Source organism: Prunus avium, chromosome 1 (assembly GCF_965620075.1).
Source record: "Prunus avium chromosome 1, drPruAviu1.hap1.1, whole genome shotgun sequence".
Taxonomy (NCBI): Eukaryota; Viridiplantae; Streptophyta; class Magnoliopsida; order Rosales; family Rosaceae; genus Prunus; species Prunus avium.
The window spans coordinates 23,406,149-23,414,243 of record NC_142284.1 but is presented as its reverse complement, the minus strand read 5'-3'; the positions used below and the strand labels follow the sequence as shown (position 1 = coordinate 23,414,243).

Here is an 8,095-nt window from a genome sequence, read left to right as displayed (position 1 = left end):
CCTTTGTGTTTCCCCCTTTGGTGTCTAGACTTACAAGACTACAACTCAGCTCTAACTTGAACTGATTGCCTTCTCTCTCTTTCTCCCTTGGTGAGTTAACCTCCTTTGAACACAATAGCTCCCAGCTACTTGACCACCTTGAGATTAACCACACTTCTTGTTGTCTTGCTTCCTCTTCCCTTTAATACACAAACCTTTGGACTTGAGAAAAGACTCCTTCTTTCCTCTCACATTCTGCCCTTGGTTTCCAGACATGGACCACAACTTAGGCAGACCAAAGGCTAGTCATTTGTAGCTGCATGTTCAGCCACCATATATAGAGTCATAGGGTAGGTACTCCTTGAAGCAAGTCAACAAACATCCTTCAATGCTCCCTCAAACTTCCCAACTGATTGCCAACCCCTATTTGACTCATAGGTGACCCCTAGGGTCCTTGCAATTCGGTGGAAAGTGATAGCCATTGAAAATAGAGTTAGAAACTCGAGGAAATCCGAAACAGCAACTCTGGGCGACCAGTCGCGGATACCTTTTGGATACCTTGCGACCGATCGCTCCAGCTTTTCTCAAACTTCTTCGACTCTGTGTAAAAACAGCACGAGTACAAAAGAAGAATAAAAGCTGATTTTAAAAAAATCAACGTGTTATCACTTTATATTACTTTTATTCTCAAGGCTGGGCATGTTGGTTCAAGCCCACGTTTCTTTTTTCTTTTTAGGTAAAACTCACGTTCTGGTGAAGCAAGAAGCCGGCTGGAAGTTGATATAGAGATTCCAAAGTCTTTCCTTGACGTGCTTTTATTCCCATAGGGCTTGCCGTCGACCTCTAATTACATCATTTAAATACTAAATCCAACCAACTATTTTTAATACATTTCTGTGTGTGGGTGTTCCATTACACTAAAATAATGCATTATTTCCATGCGTGGTATTCGTCAACGTATAGTTTAGGATTAGTTCACCACTAATCCAAAATCAAATAACAAAGAGAAGTTGTTAACCTTGAAAGCAATCTTTTCAAGTTGGCTGATATTGTTGACTAAGAAGAAAGAGTTAGTTGGCCTATTTTTATTTCATGCATTTATTTATTTTTTATTTATCTTTTTCTGCCTACTGTAGACAGTCTTGTTGGAAACACACAATAATCTTAGAATTTGGAAGAGTCTACCAGAAGAATGCGAGTTTCTTTGTAGGACTCGTAAGTCTATTTGGTCAAACAAAGAAGTTTTCAAAAGGAAGAAACCAGTCTTGTTCAGTATCTTCCTTTTTTGTATCAATAAAATTTGATCATGAATTTTTCTTCTTGATACATAAAGTTTTGGTGTCCATAGTGCATCCTCACTCTTTTTACATGAGTATAAATAACGTGTTACGTGTTAACATCTCTCTTCGAGATGTAATGAGATTATGCTAGTGAAAAGGCTGACCACGCACGTTTCTTACTTTAATTTTAGATTTTAACTCTCAAATTTACCTATGCACATTTTATTCCAACGCTCTTTCAATATCGCCAATATAAGTTAGTAGAAACACAGAACCAGAGAAATTCATGGTTTTAAGCAGAGAAGGACAATTGATTGAAAATAGTACCAAGAAAAAGAATAGTTCAATTCCAAAGAAAAGAAGAAGAATACTGTATATAGAAAAGATTCACTCACCCAATCCAATGATTCATTGAATTGGGAAGGAAGGGAAGGGACAGAATGATAGAGAAGAAGAAGAAGCCAACCTGGACCAATTCTTATCCATTATTATTATTTATTATTATACACATTATGCTGACAGGAGGATGACCTAATTGTTGCTTGGTCATGATGAGCTAGGCATGAGCTATTATTTCTGGTTGGAAGCTTGGTCATGCTGACATGAATATGAGCTATGGCTGCTGGTGGGATTTGTTGGTGAAGTGCAACAACCAATTCTAATTTTCTAATACAAGTGTTGTATGCATTAGCTATATTCAATTCTGATTTCTCACTTCCCTCTCCCTATAAATACCAATTCCATTCCTCATTCAGAGTGTGCAAGCCTGGGATTCACAACCCCACAAAACCCTCTCCATCCATCCTCAAACACTCCTATACACTCTGGGTGCAAGCCTGGGATTCACAACCCCACAATTCAGCTATCCTTCACTTCATCCTCCCTCAAACACTTCCATCATTTTCCCTAAACACATTCAGAAATCATCCTCAAACACTCTCATAATCCCAAACATTCCAGCAATCAACCGAAAGCTCTAAATAGCCTCAAATCACCAAAACAACTCCAGCAAACCTCTCTTCCATTTCCCTACGAATTTCATCTTTCTCAGCCATCACCACTCACTCAAACTCATCCCAAATCACCTCCATATCCTTCGTACATCCTTCTAGAAGTGGGGAAGATCTTGGAGAAGCATTAGACATGGAGAAGCTCTTGAAGAAGCATTGGACACCACAAGAACTTCAGAAAAGGGTTTTTCTACTCCTGTTGCATTCATTGTGTTTTCCCATTTCTGTTCAAGTTTCTTTTCCATTATGAGTAGCTAAATCCATAACTAGGGCTTCGATGTAACCTAACATGAATATTCTGGGTTTATAAATTTCAAGTTTCAAGTTTGATTCATGATTCATGTTCTTATTCATTTTGCCTACCTGCCTATATGCTGATCGGAATGCCTAGCTACCATTCAGATTTGTATATCTTGGTTTGAATTAAGAGTAGACACCATGCTTTAATTCAAATTGAACTATGAATAGGAAGAGTGTGTATGAGAATTCGACAATCTGGATTAGATACATACTTGGTTGTTTAAAATGTTCTTCTATGCTTAATGGATTCCTAATGCTTAATTTTAGGTCAGACAACAAATGATCAAATTAGGGAATTAGGAATACAAGGTTAGGACCAGACACCATGGCTTAACCATACATTAGCTAGAATCAATCTTTGAATCTGAATTAGACTTGTCACTTAAATCCTTATAACCCAGAATTGAATTGTTATGGTGAATCGAATGCCCTAGTCTCCAAACTTGTGTTTTAAACCTTCAAAACCACTCTTTGTTACATTTGTTTACTTGCTTTCCTTTGCAATTTCAGTTTGTTCAGTTCTTTTCACAAGCACAAGCACTCTCACTTCAATTTCCAATTTCATTTTGTTTCTGTCTCAAACTAATCTCAGTTCAAATTCTGTTTTAGACTTAACTTCCTAACTTCTTGAATTCGGTAATCTAAGTACATAACTAATTTTAACTTCTCAGTCCTTGTGGGTACGACCTCGTACTTGTCTTGCTATACTACAGATTGGCACGTACACTTGCGAGTTAATATAAATTAACAACATTTATGACGTTAAGCACATGATGCGCTTCTGTAAGAGCTTGTACGGCGGGTTGGACCGGGTTGCTAGAACCTTAGAGGTGGACCGGGCTGTCGGAAAGTGCCACCAGGCTGGTTCGGATAGCTTGCTGACATGGCATGCGTTTCAGAAGATGAGGGATGTGTATTTTGTGCATGGCGAGCCTGAGCAACACGCTGGAGTGTTGTATGGGTTGGAAGTGTTTTGATTATTTAAAGATGCAAAAAATTTATAAATTAATTTGTATATTAAATTTAATTGCTTTCTTAATTGGGGCAATTTAATTAATAAGATAAACAATTCTTTTTTGGTATAACAATTTATGATGGGAATTTGATAATTTAGGACTACTTCTATAGAAAGTATTGTTAGACATTCTAACATTCGAACATATACAAACTATAAGGATACGTATTTATCTGCATTTTATAAAATCTCAATCATTCAAATCATCTAATGACTTAAAGCAAGCCACATCAGCTAGAGTATAGATTTATAATTTTCTTTAAAAATTGACGGTAACAGTCCCTCTGTCTCTCAACCCCGGTATCCATAATCCTCATCATGACTATAACTCCATTAAGGACTATGCATCCATCTTCCAACACTTGCCAGATTTCCTCCTTTCGAGCCATCTAATTCCTATTCCCCTTCATCCTCCTCATGACTGCTTGTCATCAGCTTCCATGGCAATCGCCCAATATTTCCATCCTCCTCCATATCCCAATTTTATTTCATTATAAAAACGAATTTATTTATTTATTTTTAATTTCACTTTTTTTTTTCTTGTATGATGGTAGATTCCCTCACCCCTATCCCATAACAGATCTTCCAATTTGAGATAAGGAGGATTATTATAAAATTGGTATTATGGAAGTGGCCTTCTATTTGTGTAAATTACAGAGTCGGTTGAAAAGCGGGCTTGGTAATTTGAAATGGGCTGGTGTTTCTTAGGATCGGGTTGGGAATTTTTTATTATTCATCAGAAAAAGAAAGGGAAAAGATGGAGAGTAACGATGAAGTTGGTTATGAGGAGAAAACAAGGAGTACGAATGCCGTTATCGTTAATAAAGGCAAAAACATATTTAGCATATTTGGCTTGCTTTAAGTTGTTAGATGATTTGAATGTTTGAGATTTTATGAAATGTAGGTAAATGCGTACTCTCTAAGTGCAGAGGCTCGAGATCCCAAAATATTTCAATTATCTCACAGGGCACAATTTGAATAGATATTCAATTATGTTGCTGAACATATATTCATTTTGATAATATGTATTTTTAGGTTGCATTTAATAAGTATTTATTTTTTGGTATAATTTAATATATATATTTTTTTATTCTAGAAAAACTATAAAAACTAGAAATTGCATGTTTATTTTTTATTTTTAAAAAATCATTAGAATTTAATCTAAAAAATTTAACTAACCCACCGGTCAAAAAATTTTGATTCCGCTCTTGCCTGGACTGTCCCACCTTACCCCATCTTTAGACCAATTGAAAAATTAGAACTTTATTGTAACCGAAAAAATAATCAGAACTTTATGTCAGAAACCCTTTACTTGAGGCTCTAGTCCATATGTAGGAGAACCTGTTTCTTCCAAGCATGTTCAAGATAGCCCAAATCATGTTGTCCAAAGTCTCCCTAAAGACTTTAAACTTGAAATTGGAGACTAGAAAGTACTGACACTTTTTTGGTGCAACCCATCTTGACTTTGACCACATTCACATATTACATGGGGATTGAATTGAGTGATATAAATAAGGACAAAATATTAAATCCAAGTCTCTATCCCAAAAACAAAAAATTTAAAACACAGTAAAATAAATAAATAAAAGGAGATCCACGTGGTGGGCAGTATTTTTCTTTGCTCCCACCCGAACGCCAACATCACCTAACCAATAATACTCCTATTTATGTGAGAAATTTTCATACAACGAGGATAACTCTTCCTATTATTTTTGGCAATTAACACGATAAGATTTGAAACAACTTTTCGATATGTCATTATGTTATTAATCGCAAATGGTAAAATAGTGCTATCCATTACAAGTAAGATTGTTTTCCATTCCCAATCCAATCAGCATCCCAGTTGACCCCACCTGTTTACAACTTATAACCCACTTTCAATAAACAAACCAAACCAGGAAAGAAAATATAAGAATTGGAAATTGGAAAGAAAGCGACAGAGAGAGAGAGAGAAAAAAAAAGAAACAAACAAAAACAAGAAAAAATAAAATTAAAAGGGAAAGGCAACAGCCAATATGAGCAATTCTGTTCCGTTAATCCAACACTCAGAATAGAAAACCCCCTCTGTCTCTCTTCTCCTACACGCAGAAGTAATTTGACTTCCCTCTTTTTCCAGGCAACATCCCTTTTCACCCTCCTCCTATCTCCATATATAAACCACACACCCCCACGCCACTCTTCACTCATCCAATACCCGCAAGGCTTTTTCTCCGTCGATTCAGACTCAGTCTTCGTCCCATCTTTAGTATTTGGTAAAGACGTAATTAATTTCTCACTAAAACATGTACGTCAACGAGGATCAAAGTTCGAGCTCAAGTCCGAAGCCCATCAAGATCCGGCAGGTGTGGGCTCATAATTTAGAATCCGAATTCGAATTGATACGCTCCGTGATCGACGACTACACTTACATCTCCATGGACACGGAGTTTCCGGGCCTGATATTCCGGCCGCCGTACAGCCACGATTTACAGCCTTCCGATCACTACAAGACTCTCAAATCCAACGTCGACGCCCTCAGCCTCATCCAGGTGGGCCTCACCTTGTCCGACGCTGACGGCAACCTCCCCGACCTCGGCTCCTCCTCCACGAGCTTCATCTGGGAGTTCAACTTCAGCGACTTCGACGTCGCTCGTGACCCCCACGCTCCCGACTCCATCGCCCTCCTCCGCCGCCAGGGCATCGACTTCGACCGCAACCGGTCCGAGGGGATCGATTCGGCCCAGTTCGCTGCGCTGCTGATGTCATCGGGGCTCGTCCTGAACGAGTCGGTGAGCTGGGTCACGTTCCATAGCGCGTACGACTTCGGGTACCTGGTCAAGATTTTGACCGGCCAGCAATTGCCAAGTGGCTTGAAAGACTTGGAGAAGTTTTTGAAAATTGTGAGGGTCTTTTTAGGAAATAGAGTTTACGACGTGAAGCACATGATCCGCTTTTGTGATGGCTTGTACGGAGGGTTGGAGCAAGTTGCGAAACGTTTGGAGGTGAATCGGGCGGTCGGGAAGTGCCACCAGGCCGGTTCAGATAGCTTGCTGACGTTGCATACGTTTCAGCAGATTACGAAAAAGTGTTTCGCTAATTATAACGAGGTGGAGAAGCACGCGGGAAAGTTGTTTGGATTGGCAGTGGTTTGATTTTTTATATTTAGGGTGTAGTCTGTAGATAATTTATTTTTTTGATGAACAAGGCGAGGGCCAAGAGCCCCAGCACAAACAAAATTATTTATTTATTTATTTAGGAAAACATCTTAACTATATTTGTTCTATTTCATTAGGCAATTTGGTATATATTATTACAATTCTTTTCTAATGCAAGCCTTGCCTTAGGTTGATATTGTGGTACGCGCCATTATTATTATTTTTTAAAGTTATGGAATGCGGATTGGAACTCGGACTCTCCTTCCAATATTAAGAAGAAAATTATCACTAAAATAAGAACTTGTTAGTTTCGCACCGCTATTTTACTCAAACAAAATAAATTGCAACCTTCTTTTTTTTGGAGAAATTTTGGAATTGCATTCATAAGTCACCTAAAAAAACACAAGCTATATCAAGATTAAGATAATCTAGGACTCTTCTACTAACGATCACGTAGGATTGAAGAAATTCTAGCATAAGCATCCCAACTAAAAGTGCAAACTAAGAAAAACCAAAAATAGATAAAGCTTGAAAAAACCAAGCCTTAAATACAAATAAAACTCTCAAGAGAGATGAAAAACTCTCACAAAAGGAGAGGTAAAAACTACACAGAAAACCCAAAGAGTCTATATGACTAAGCAGCAAATGAATATTTGTGTAAACCCCTCTCCCCCAATCACTTGTATTAAATTTTTTAAAAAATTAAATTAATGAAATCAAATATGATTTACAAAATTCCCAAATAATTGAATTTGGTTAAAACAAAATATTAGACTAGTCAATTACTTAAAATCATTAAATGAGTGAAAATTAGGGTACATCAAGGATATTGGTTACGGCAGGCTTCCATCTACGTTCCTAGTTTATATATGGATCTCTGATATACAGTTGTTAGTTGGGTGGATCAAAAGTTGACATTACCCTTTGAATGATGGCTTGACAATGACAACACATGTGCTCCAGCCCCTCCCTCACTGCTCTGGTCAAGTGGCATAATCTATATCTGTGATATAGAGTTAGGGTTTGATTATAGTGTTTATGTGATATAATATTTTTTTTGGGGGTGAAATGGAGGGGATTAACCCCTAAAAACACAAAAACTAAATCACGGAGACAGTACGAGTTCTATGAACTCTTATAACAAATCATCATCAAAGGTAGCCTCAACCCAGTTTGTAATAATTAAAGTGTTTCTGTGATTTGGGCTTTTTGTTATATGTATTTCTAGGTATGAGTCTATTTTATTTGAATTGGGCTTTTTAACTTTTTTGTATTGAACTTTTTATTTTGTATTTGGTTGAGTGTATTTGTAGGCTGTATTTGGGCTACCATGATGTATGGTTAATTCCTCTACTAGGTCTGGTTGAGAAAGTTCAT

At 37.4% G+C, this 8,095-nt stretch overlaps 1 pseudogene; it reads left to right on the top strand.

The window, feature by feature from the left end:
• The first annotated feature begins 5,683 nt into the window (after nucleotides 1-5,683).
• On the top strand, nucleotides 5,684-6,762 carry LOC110771184 (putative CCR4-associated factor 1 homolog 11 pseudogene; annotated as a pseudogene).
• The last annotated feature ends 1,333 nt before the right edge of the window (nucleotides 6,763-8,095 follow it).